Genomic DNA, 13,781 nt, shown 5'->3' on the forward strand with positions numbered 1-13,781 from the left:
TGTCGCAGCCCTATGTCACCCCCTGCTGCCACAGAGCCCTTTGTGGCTGAGGGCGTGACAGAGTCACAGCAAATATCCTCCCTCAAACATGCCTCCATCTTTGTCTGTACTTAGAAGGCACTTTGACTCACTCTGGGGGCCTCATTTATTGGGATGTGGCATAGGGCAGCACAGTAAGTCCCCTACTCCGATGCACTACGCCAAAGTGAAAGGGCAGTCTGGCACTGTATTTATCCATTACGGTGCATCCCTGCCCTTTTCTCCTGCGCTGGCACCATTTCGGCAGCCTAGCGCCAATGCAGGAACCCTTGCACTACGGTGCAAGGGTGACTGTGTTGTCGGCATGATTGTTTAACTACAAGAAGAGGCAATTCCTGCACAAGAACAATCCATGGAGGTGTTTTCCTCCTTCTATGTGTGCTGCAGAATGGCACAAATAGAAAGAGGAAAAATGAGGAGAAATAAAGATACTTCTCCTCGTTACGCCTGCCCCCGGGAAGAGTAAGATTTTGATGCATTACAAGGTTTACAAGTCCTTGTAAATCTAGGAATGAGTCAAAGCCCATGGGAGTTGCGTCGGAGAACCCACAGCAATGGCCAATGGTACACCTCCCTTGCTCTGCATAAGGCGAATCAGTGATTTGCGATGTGTTGCCTTACTAAAGATTTATGAGGCAACTCAAAGCCATGCAATGCGACTTTGCGTGGCTGCGTGAATCTGACTCAGAGCCTTGCGTCATGCATGTTCCACTTCGAGGGCTTATTTGCTAACCCTCTAACAGCAAGCACTTCAGGTTGAGATGTACAGTGATGTGTCGTCTGATCTCTCAAATGCGTTGCCCGGTTAGGCTGTCACCATGCAAAGCGCTTTGATGCCCAGCCAGCATGCTATATAAGAACAAAACAATAAAATAAATAAAAAAGCTGGCGCCCTGCCAGCTATCTGCCCCATATCCTTGTTGCCTTGATGGCTGCAGTGGTAAAGCAGGTGAAATTAACACCATTAACACCAACAGCAGTAAAACGCATCAATTCTCACTTGTGTTTGCACACCCCCTCTGTCGTAGTTTAGCAATCATTAGGTTAAGCATTAGCAGAAGACATCCAGTATTTCAAGACTATCTTGCCCGTTTTACGTAATCCATTTTGTATTTCTGTCGGCCATTTTGTGTGCCATGTGCTCTGTCCTACCTTTCTGTCAACTGCTCTTGAAATCTGCCTAGAGACAAGATATGTTTAGGCTCCTCTACTTTGCACATGGTCAGAAGAGCATACAGCTGTCTCCAACTTGTAACTGTCAAGATGTGCCCACCAAAATTAGCTAACTGTCAGCCCTTCCTTCCCACTTTTTGGTAGCACACTCTCTGTATGACCTTATATGTGTCTGAAACCAATACTCTGTACGTTGTACCACCTTCATTTCAGCCCCTGTGTGGGTATAAAAGGACCAAGCTCCTTCTAGTCAGTGTGCTACCTCATACTACACTGAAGGGTGTTGTGTGAATGTAGTTCCACCTCATGAGGTTTAATAAACTAAGGGGCATATTACCAAGCAATAGCGATAATTATCGCTATTGCTTGGTTAGAGACAAAATTTTACCGCTGAGCTGCGGCGATTTTTAACGCAGATAAACCTTGGTATTACCAAGGTTTATCGAAAATGCGATAAAAAACGGCCGCAATGCATGAATATCGCTGAAAAGTCAGCGATATTCATGCATTACCGAGCTAATGCTCTTAGCCAAGTTATGCACCTCCCATTGGATAACATGGCTGAGAACTGCTCAGGGCAGGTGTTAGAGCTTTTGGAGATATTCGCGCTTAGCGTGAATATCTCCAAAAGTTGGTAATAGGAGATAGCGATGTTAGCGACTGTTTCCAGTCGCTAACATCTTGACACGCCCACTTTGCATGTCATTAGTGATAAATATCACTGAAATGCAAAGTGGGGCCCAAGATGGTCGCTATCTCCTACTAGCTGTCGCTAATTGGTGTTAGCGACAGCTAGGTAATAGGGAGATAATTTTATCTCCGCTTTTTTGGCTTTTAAAGCCAAAAAAGCGGAGATAAACCCCCTTGATAATATGCCCCTCAGTTATTTCTATTCCAGTTTGTGTGCCAACTTCTTACTATTGGTCTAAGGACTGAGCAGAGAAGGGCGAATCCCTTGCACTAGTAGGCCTGGCTGGGGCTAGCTACTACAAATCTAAAGCATTTATCTCTCATTATCACATTAAAATAAAGAAAGAAGGGAGAATAGTGTGTGCATGTTTGGAGGGCCGTATGAGGCTGTCTCCAAGTGTTGCTGTACATGATTATTCCAGGCATAATGAGAAGTGCATTGGATTCTGGGTAATAAATTGTGTCATTTGCTGCCTAGTAGCTGAACAATGAACTCCTTTTCTATCATCCAGTCACAAAGTCAGTCACCTCCAATGAGACCTGTAGCTCTGGTTGGACACCATGCCTCATAGTTGTGCGGTTGCGGTGTTTTTCACATTGTTCTGGTTTTGACGCATTTGGCACATAATCTATCATCTGCATGATCTACAGGATTTTAACCAACAAAATTGTTTCTAGCTCCTACGGTTCAAAAGTTATTAAAAACTCAGTGACACATGTTGCTGCACCGTGGAAGACCCTTTGCAAAGTTGACGGGTCCCCTTTTGTTAAAATCTGGTTTGCGATGTCAACATTATCGGCGCCATCTTGTCCCCTTTCAGACTCACGCACACTTGCAGAAGCAGCCATTTTTTTTAAAACCATGGTCTCTCTGCCCACTGCCAATAGCCAGCGCATCTCTCCCCCTCACCCCCCGGCCTCGCAAGCATCCCCCGCGCACCGACAGCCCCCGGTCTCTCCTGCCTGGGCCATAAACGCACCTCCAGCGCGACCCTGCCTCCGAGCCACATCCCGTGCTGAACCCCCTCACTCTTTCATCTCATTCATAGAACAGGCCCTTTTGATAACCTCTTCCTCCCTGTCCGATTGTCCGGCCTGATCCCAGGCCATCACCTAGCCCAACAGTTGCAGTTTATTGCCCCCTACAGTAGGACCTCGCCTCACATCAAAGGAGCGGGGATTAATCAATGCCTTCACACCCCTAGATCCGACCGATCGCCCGCATTCCTGTTCTCAGCGGAATGTCCAGCTGCGCGATAGCCATCATGCTGATAGTTGGGTGGGGACCCCTACTGTAGATATGTGTGAGAACGGGCCTGAACCGGGGATTCCAAAGATGCCTTTTTCGTACTTCAAAGCAATACCACGGATGTCATGAATGTAATAAAGCCATAAACTTGTGTATAAGAGGCCAGGCCTCAGAGATGCGGTTAGAGCACCTCGAGAAGATACCCTGTTGTCTGATTTGACGTGTTCTGCTCCGTCGGAATAAACTCCTGTTTCTTGCCTTCCAGTCTCCAGCGCCTGCCTCTTCATTTGGTAACCTTGAGTTGGGTGAGAGGCGGCTATCGCCGGGCAATCCTTGAAAAGGGGTAATCGATCTGACCTGCTTGCCCTTTTTCCACAATTGGCGCCCAACATGTGGCCCATCGGCGACACGTGGATCCAGTGGGAGAGGTCCCAACGACAGTGTGAACGACTGCAACGATCGGGAAAGAGCTCCTGCCCGATTGACCCTCGCCTGGCAGCCGATCATCCGAACTTCACCGGTTCCGAAAAGACCTCTCTCGAGTGATCTACGGTCCTGACTGGGAACCATCAGGAGTGCCACAGCAATTACGGAGAATAGAGGACGATCAGGCGCTGGAAGCGGAAGACGAGAAACTGTCCATGCGGTCCGGGTAAGGTCGTGTAACACGACGAATTGTGAATTGATTGTTTGATTGTCTTGGAAAATACTAGTATTACGCATTTGATTGTTTGGTTCTGAGAGATTCTCTGTCTACAAACGGGGAAGGATAGGAGCATTCTCTCTTTGCAGATAGTGAAGGGTATGTAGCGCAGGCTTTTGCCCCCGTTGTAACCCGTCGCGCCTACTTCCCTCTCCATTGATTGATTGTTTGTTCGAGCATTAACTGTTCGAAATTGGTTCTCTGAAAGGATCTTCTCTGCCTACAAACGGGGAGGAACAGGAATTTCCCTCTCTCTTTGCAGATAGTGAAGGGTAGGTAGCGCAGGCTTTTGCCCCCGTTGAAACCCGTCGCGCCTATTTTAGTCCTCATTTGATTGATTGATTGTTTGTCCGAACATTGACTGTTTGGAATTAGTTCTCTCTTTGGGTATTCCCTATTTGCGAATACTGTAGAATAGAAATATTCTGCCTAGTCTTCGCAAAGTAGTGAAGGATAGGTAGTGCAGACTTTTGTCCCCATTGTAACCCGTCATGCCTATCTTCTCCCCATTGATCAGTAGTTGGTTCAGCCCGGACCGCTTATTAGAGGTGGATCATCCGGCTCCTCTGGAAGGCACCCCTAATAAGGATATGTTTTTAAAGTATGGACTAGTCACCGTAGCTTATAGTAAGTTATGGCATAAATATACTAAAAAAGATCAGGAAAGTCAGTGGCCACTGATAGGATCCTTCGATGATACTAAAATAAGCGTGCTGGAAACAGCCCTTCGTAACCATAAAACAACGCCCACTATGCTTGATAGTTTTGGCATGTGGCGCAAAGAAACAGAACAGCGAAAGAAAAGGAATGAAGTCAGACTAGAAAAAGAATTACGAAAAGCAGCTAATTTAGCCGCGAACAAGTTGAAAGAAGAAATAAAAGAAAGATAGGAAGCTAAACTAAAACTAGAATCTGAAACATCAAGCCAATGTCCCGTTAGAACGCCCGCCACGCTTTACCCTGAGCTACCTTCGAAGCAGCGAGCGAACGATGATCTACTGATAGGTCCCCCGATCATCTACATGCCCCCTCCATATGCCCCTTCCCAACCCCTAGTGCAACGCACGCAACCCCCAAGCACAGATGAGAGCGGTACCAGAGCCTCGGTCCTCACGACCTCCGCGCCGGCCGAGCCCCTTGTACTCAGCGCAGCGCAAGCAGCAACAGTAGATAACCCCGACACTGAGAAGAAAGACTCCGCTAGATTAAATCGATTGAGTAAGAATGAACGAGCAGGGATTGATAAAATCGTAAAGACGCTAGTGGAACGGAAAGAAAGCGAAGATTACGTAACAGATATATGCAATTCGTATGCCAATAACCACAAACGACACTTTGTTACACGTTTCTGTTACCACACCCTTAATGCTTATGAAGATCGGTACCAAGCCAAAGGTCCTGAAAGCCTAACGACTCTGTATAGAAAAGTCGACATTGGAGACGAAAGTGAGTGTGATGTGACGGACCTCTTCATGCGCACGCTTGAAGTCTCCCGCCACCTCACTGAACAAAGATTAGAAGCTAGCATCACGACCCCTGTAGCGACTGTACCTCAAACCGAGGGAACTAACACCATGATGCCGATAAGAGAAGCAGCTCCTTATTGGGTCCCCTCACGAGGACAGGGAACACACGACGATATTAACCACCAAGATGCGAGGGGGAGGGTAATGTACAACTGGGTCTACCAACCCTGGGATCGGCAAGACATCCTGACTTTTCGAAAGTCCTTGCCTGATCTACGAAAGAACCCCACTGCCTTCTACACAGAATTAGGTACCGCCTTGGGGTCGATGATTATGACCCTAGCGGACATCAACTTGTTTTTCGGGCTATGTCTACCAGCTGATGTGTGGAAGCTAATCCGGAAAGTCGACCACCTTGAGCTGTTCGGACATACCTGTTTACAACTCGATGGCATAGACAAGCAACGAGAGCCCAGACAGAAACCTTTGAAATCAATTCTAGACCTGCCAGACAAAATCGTACAAAAACTCAAAACCATAGTCCCAGAAAAGAAGGTGGACTGGTCAATAGTAACGGCCTGCTGCCAGAAACCCCAGGAAGACGTATCAGAATACTTTTCCAGGTTAGAAACGGTGTTCTCCGATTACAGCGGCCAGGACATGACCTCTGCAACCGGACATCACTTATTCGTCCAGAATTACGTAAAGGGCCTGACTCCAGAAGTCTCGCAGAAACTGCAGACTAGTGAAAGTAGTTGGGCTGCCTCCAAACCCGCGGCTATCCTTCAGATGGCTCAATACTACGAACGACAAAAGAATGAGAACGACAAAGTGACTGAGAGAAAGAAAAAGGACTTGAAAGAACGAGTAATGATAGCTCAATTGCAAGGAGCGACGATAGGTAGGGAACCGTACAAAGGACACTACCAGTCGACTGCCCCTAGAAATCCACCCCCTAAAGACCGTACCCCCGCGCCCTATGCTGGACGGACAGACATTGACGACAACCAGTGTGCGTTCTGCAAGGGATTTGGGCATTGGAAGTCCCAGTGTCCGGTCCTGTTAGAAATGTACAAAAATAGAGACACAAAAGACGTAGCGGATGGGCCGAAAAATAGAGGACAGGGACGAGGGCACACAAACGACGCTAGCAATGACAGACCAGGCAGACCGAACACTTTTGACCGCCCCCGACAGAACCAATGCCAGCAGGCTGACTGTGACGATGCCCGCGACTTCGCATAGGACTGCCAAGGGCAAGGGAGGGATCCAGTCGAGCTCTATGTTGACCAGCAAGGTCCTTATGTCACTGGCGCAACACGTAGTGCGTTATCTAAACGACTGATTCCGAAAGCACCCTTGTCTGGCTCACACATAACATCAATAGGTTTTGATGGAACGCCCTTCACTAATCCCTTGTCCGCGCCGATCTACTTCGACTTGGACAGTAACCCCACTGACACGACGTTTCTGCTTTCCTCCAACACCCCCGATGCCATTATGGGACTTGACTTACTGAAGCATTTCCGAGCTACTATTAGGTGTTCACAGGACAGAGTTCGAGTCATTCTGTACGATAACCCGACTCTGCTCAGACCTTATCCCTTACGACACATGTTCTCCATCTCTGACGCTGACTCTTCCTTACTCGACTCTCTACCTCTGTATCTGTGGGCCAAAACTGACGCTGACGTAGGACGCATGATGATTGACCCTGTGCACATAACTGTTCGCCAAGATGCGATACTCCCAAAACTCCCACAGTATCGGATATCGCCCGAAGGTGAGAAGGCATTGGTAAAGATAATTCAGTCCTTGGTAGAGGCAGGAGTGGTAGAGGAAGTAGTCAGCAATATTTGCAACAGCCCTATCCTACCCATTGTAAAGAAGCAGGGTGAGGGAGATGAGAAAGCGTACCGCTTCATCATCGACCTTCGAGAGGTCAACAAAGTGGTTGTACCTCAGTACCCCGTAGTCTCGGATATCACCACCATTCTGACCCTGATTCCTTCCACAGCTACCACCTTCACTGTAATCGATCTCAAGAATGCATTCTTCTCCATCCCCATCCACCCAGACAGCCGCTACCTTTTCGGCTTCACGTTAAAATCCCGCTCATATAGATTTTGTAGAGCTCCCCAAGGTTACACAGAAAGTCCCAGCAACTATAGCCAGGCCCTCAAGAGACAGCTGGACGCCGTTCAGCTGCCGGATGGAGTGGTGTTGATACAATACGTTGATGATATCCTTTTGGCGGCCGACACCACTTCAATTGCAGTCACTACCACTCTCCAACTCCTGCACTTCCTTGCGGAAAATGGCCACAAGGTCTCCAAGAAGAAGTTGCAATTCTGCCAACCCCAGGTCACCTACCTAGGCCAACTCTTGTCCAAAGACGGGAGAAAGCTTACACCCGATCGAATTCAGGGCATTCTAGAAACCCCTGTCCCAAAGACCCAGAAACAAGTCCGCTCCCTGGTAGGCCTCACCTCCTTCTGCCGGTAGTGGTTGCCAAACTTCAGCCTCATTGTAAAGCCACTGCTTTCTCTACTAGCTAAAGATGTCCCCTTCCCGCTCCCTTGGACCCCCGAATGCCAATCCTCCTTCAAAGAACTTCGAGACGCCCTTTGTTCTGCACCAGTCCTAGGAACACCGATTATACCAAATCCTTCTCTCTCTACACTCGCGAAAGGGAGGGATGCGCTTTGTCTGTCCTGACTCAAACCATCGGCCCCAAGCAACGATCATGTGCCTATTTCTCTGCCACTCTTGACCCCGTAGCGAGAGCCTTGCCTGCCTGCCTTCGAGCCGTACCTGCCGCTGCTGTCTCTATCCGACAAAGTGAGGGGATCGTACTCTCGAATTCCCTCACGGTATTAGTGCCCCATGCTGTTAACACCCTCCTGAACGAGACTAAGACGCAACACCTGACTAGCGCACGACTGACTGGATACGAACTGACTCTGCTTGCACCCCACATCACGCTGAAAAGATGCACCACGCTGAACCCAGCCACCTTGTTGCCTCTGCCCAAAAATGACCCAAATGTCCCCCCTATACATGACTGTGTGACCCTCACGGACGAACAGACTAGGAGTAGAGTTGACCTCCGAGACACTGCCTTCCCAAACCCTGACGGAGAGCTATGGGTAGACGGCTCTTGCATTAAACTCCCCGACGGCACCACCTCAGCTGCCTATGCAGTTACCACAGCCCGGACTGTAGTTGAAACCGCCCGCATCACGCAACGATCCGCACAGGCGGCAGAACTGATTGCCCTCACACGAGCATGTAAATTGCCTGCTGTGCGCTTTGTGTTCCGCTTTGATTGTTTCACTGCTCAGATTGCCAGCGCGACTTTCCGACCTTTAAAGTGTATTCCCCCCAAGCGCCCTCCATTTTGTTGTTGTTGTGCTCCTACCTAGCCCGCCCCGCCTCCCAGCTGAGACGCCCTCCCACAGACTACTTCAGCGCTCCATTACCTGGAAGCGCTGTGACTCACTCGACGCTTGCCAGCTGAGTGGTCGCTCCCTTTGGCTGCGGTATCGTTGCTTAGCGCTTCTTGCTGCAAACTGTGTCATTTAAATTGCCTGCTGTGCGCTTTGTGTTCCGCTTTGATTGTTTCACTGCTCAGATTGCCAGCGCGACTTTCCGACCTTTAAAGTGTATTCCCCCCAAGCGCCCTCCATTTTGTTGTTGTTGTGCTCCTACCTAGCCCGCCCCGCCTCCCAGCTGAGACGCCCTCCCACAGACTACTTCAGCGCTCCGTTACCTGGAAGCGCTGTGACTCACTCGACGCTTGCCAGCTGAGTGGTCGCTCCCTTTGGCTGCGGTATCGTTGCTTAGCGCTTCTTGCTGCAAACTGTGTCATTTAAATTGCCTGCTGTGCGCTTTGTGTTCCGCTTTGATTGTTTCACTGCTCAGATTGCCAGCGCGACTTTCCGACCTTTAAAGTGTATTCCCCCCAAGCGCCCTCCATTTTGTTGTTGTTGTGCTCCTACCTAGCCCGCCCCGCCTCCCAGCTGAGACGCCCTTGCCCCTCCCCCTCCACTATCCATATATGACAGTAGCTCCCGCGCACAGCGTCCACGCGCAGCGTTCGCGCCCAACCCGCGCCGAAGGTGCGCCAAAGGTAAGCCCGTCTACGCCCGTCCGCGCCTGGACCGCGCCCAGCGCCAGACCCCCTGCCCCTCGCGCTGCCCAGCCCCCCCGCATTACCTACGATGCCGCCACCCTCCTAGCCCTTAACTCCGGTCGCGCCCCAAACTGCGTCCAAGCCGCTCCCGGACACACCCATGGACCTTTCTCCTGCTACTCCTGCAAATTCATCGGCACCGACAACATCTCCGCCACGACCACAACACAGACTCCTGACCCCAACCACCTACAATGCATCCTTCTCAACACCCGATCAGTCCACAGACACGCCATTGACCTATGGAACCTACTAGACACCATCTCTCCGGACGTCGCCTTCCTAACAGAAACTTGGATGAACGCTTCCTCCGCCCCAGACATCACCATTGCCATCCCTGAAGATTATAAGATCATTCGTAAGGACCGCACCGACCACACAGGAGGAGGAATCGCTATCGTCCATAAGAAGTCAATCCGCATCTCAACCAGCTCTGACGCCAATCTCACCAACTCTGAACACCTTCACTTCCAGATCCACATCGACCCCAAGACCACACTCAGAGGCTCCCTCCTCTACAGACCACCAGGACCCCGCGCAAAATTCAGTGAAGACATCACGGACTTCATCACTCCTCACGCGCTCCCCTCCAAAGACTACATCCTTCTGGGAGACCTCAATTTTCACCTTGAAAAGATCAACGACCGCAACACCACCACCCTCTTGGACAATCTCGCCAACCTCGGACTTAAACAACTGGTCACGTCCCCCACCCACATCACAGGTCACACACTCGACCCCATCTTCACCTCCAGCAATCATGTCTCCTTCAGCCACACTACGGAGCTCCTCTGGACTGACCACAGCTGCGTTCACTTCACCTACAACAAACCAAAACCCAACCAACCCTGCAAAGAAACTGGAACAAAATCACCACGGACCAGATCTCCGCATCGCTCCTTCTAAACACCCCAGCCCACTCTTCTAACGCAAACGAAGCCGCCGCCAACCTCACCCTATGGTTATCCAACACCGCCGACACCTTAGCACCACTGAAGAAACGTCAAAACAAACCTGCCAGCAAAAAGGCCTCATGGTTCAACGATGATCTTAAGAAGTCCAAGAAACTCTGCCGCTCCCTCGAAAAGGCCTGGAAAAAAGACCCAACTACTAGCACCAAGGACGCCTTCAAAAACGCCACCCGCACTCACCACCAACTAATCCGAAAGGCCAAGAAAACAGCATTCAAGGATCGACTTGACAACAACGCCCACAACAGCAAGGAACTCTTCAACATCGTCAAGGAATTTTCCAATCCCTCGGCCAACTCCAACGACATCACCCCCTCTCAAGCCCTCTGCGACTCCCTAGCCTCATTCTTCCACAACAAGATTGCAGACATCCACAACAGCTTCGACAACCAACCCGGAAACCAACCCACCCTTCCTTTTGCTGAACATTCTCCCCCCGTGAACACCCTTAACGACTGGAACCCAATCTCCACTGAGGACACAATCCGCCTGATGAATTCCATCCACTCAGGATCCCCCACAGACCCATGTCCTCACCACATCTTCAACAAAGCAGACTCCGTCATAGCACCGCACCTCCGAGACGTCATCAACAGCTCCCTCAACTCCGCCACCTTCCCGGAAGACTGGAAACACGCTGAACTCACCGCCCTTCTGAAGAAACCCACAGCGGACCCCACCGAACTCAAAAATTACCGCCCCATCTCGCTCCTTCCACTCCCGGCCAAAGTCATCGAGAAAGCTGTCAACAACCAGCTCGCCGCCTTCCTCGAAGCCAACAAATCCCTCGACTCCTCACAATCTGGCTTCCGAACAAAACACAGCACTGAGACCGCCCTCATCGCAGCAACAGACGACATTCGAACTCTACTGGACAATGGAGACACAGTCGCCCTCATCCTCCTCGACCTCTCTGCAGCATTTGACACAGTCTGCCACAGCACCCTTTTACAACGCCTCAATAACATCGGAATCCAAGGAAAAGCACTTGAATGGATCACCTCGTTCCTCACCGGAAGAACTCAGAAAGTCCGCCTCCCACCATTCAAGTCCGAGGCCACTGAAGTCATCTGTGGCGTACCACAAGGATCCTCACTCAGCCCCACCCTCTTCAACGTATACATGAGCCCCCTCGCGGCCATCGCCCGCCAACACAACCTCAACATCATCTCTTACGCGGATGACACTCAACTTATCCTTTCTCTCACCAATGACCCCAGCACCGCCAAAACTAACCTACACGAAGGAATGAAAGAAGTTGCCGAATGGATGAAACAAAGCCGTCTGAAACTGAACTCAGACAAAACAGAAGTCCTCATCTTAGGTACATCCCCCTCTGCATGGGACGACTCCTGGTGGCCGGAAGCCCTCGGAAAAGCACCCATCCCGACAGACCACGCACGGAACTTAGGAGTCATCCTGGATTCTTCACTCTCAATGAATAGACAAGTCAGCGCCGTATCCTCTTCCTGCTTCAATATTCTTCGCATGCTTAGAAAAACATTTCGCTGGATCCCCACAGAAACAAGGAAAACAGTCACCCATGCTCTGGTCACGAGCCGACTGGACTACGGAAACACCCTCTACGCAGGCACTACCGCTAAACTCCAGAAGAAACTCCAACGAATCCAAAACGCCTCAGCCAGGATCATATTAGACATCCCACGCAACGAACACATCTCTGGTCACCTTAAAGACCTCCACTGGCTACCCGTCAATAAGAGGATCACTTTCCGACTGCTAACCCACGCACACAAATCACTCTACGACATCGGACCAGAATGCCTCAACTCACGACTGTCCTTCTACACCCCCTCCCGCCAACTACGTTCTTCCGGCCAAGCCCTCGCCACTGTACCTCGCATCAACAAGACCACCATGGGAGGCAGATCCTTCTCATACCTGGCTGCTAAAACATGGAACTCACTCCCCGCTTACCTTCGCCTTACCCAGAACCACCTAGCATTCAGAAAGCAACTTAAAACGTGGATATTTGACAAATAATCCTCCTCCCCTTTCTAAGCGCCTTGGGACCCTCTGGGTATGTAGTGCGCTATATAAATTCTCTGACTTGACTTGACTTGACTTGTATCCTAGCAAAGGGGATGACAGCAAACATTTACACGGACAGCCAGTATGCCTTCGGGGTGGTTCATCATTTTGGGCTCTTATGGAAGGAGAGGGGATTTCTGACATCTCATGGCACGCCCATCCTGCACGGAGATCTAGTCTCCGCTCTGACTGAAGCGGTTCTCCTCCCCAAACGACTTGCCGTAATCAAATGCCAAGCACACAAAAAGGTGACATACATCATTGGACAGGGAAATGCACTGGCCGACATCACTGCCCGAACCACAGCTGAGAATAGGACGACGACTCACATGTACGTGACTAGGTCACAAGCAGAAAAATGGACAGACGCTAGGGAAACTATTAGGGACATCCAAATGGCCAGCTCACCACACGAATTGACTGAATGGGCACGGGTGGGATTAAAAGACGATGAAGGCTGCTGGCGGACAAAAGACACGAACAAATGGTTGCTACCCAACTCGTATCTGATCCCCATACTGACTATGGCTCATTCCCCTGCACACATAGGATCTGCCCCTATGACCGTACTTGTCTCCCGAGTTTGGCATAGCAATAGAATTGCAGACTCAGCCAAACGATTAGTCCAGCAATGTCTAGTCTGCCTGCAACACAACCCTGGGAAAGGAACTGTCGTACCCCGGGGAGGGTTTGGGGTCCCCAACCATCCATTTGAAGTCCTACAGATGGACTATATCCAGTTAGAGAGATGTCAAGGACTGAAGTATGTACTTGTTGTTGTATGCGCTTTTAGCAAATGGGTGGAAGCCTACCCGACGCGTGACAACACTGCCATTGCCACTGCAAAAGTACTACTGAAAGAGTTCGTCCCTCGCTACGGCCTTTGTCGTATTTTATGGAGTGACAATGGCCCCCATTTCGTAGCCGAGGTTATCCAGCTTATCCTGAAGGGGCTGGGGGTACGACAGAAATTCCACGTCGTTTTTCACCCCCAATCTGCTGGACTGGTCGAGCGACACAACGCCACATTGAAACTAAAACTGGCAAAAATAGTGGCTACCACAGGACTAAAATGGCCAGACGCTCTTCCCCTGGCATTGCTGTCAATGCGTTCCACCCCCACCAAACACCACTTGACCCCTTACGAGGTCGTTTTTGGCCGACCCATGAGTATCTGGTCTGCACCCAAACCGACATCTATTCACGACGTCCCGGACGTCCTAATGTCTGACTATCTGTATAA

This window comes from Lissotriton helveticus, chromosome 4_2, assembly GCF_964261635.1.
Source record: "Lissotriton helveticus chromosome 4_2, aLisHel1.1, whole genome shotgun sequence".
Classification (NCBI taxonomy): Eukaryota; Metazoa; Chordata; class Amphibia; order Caudata; family Salamandridae; genus Lissotriton; species Lissotriton helveticus.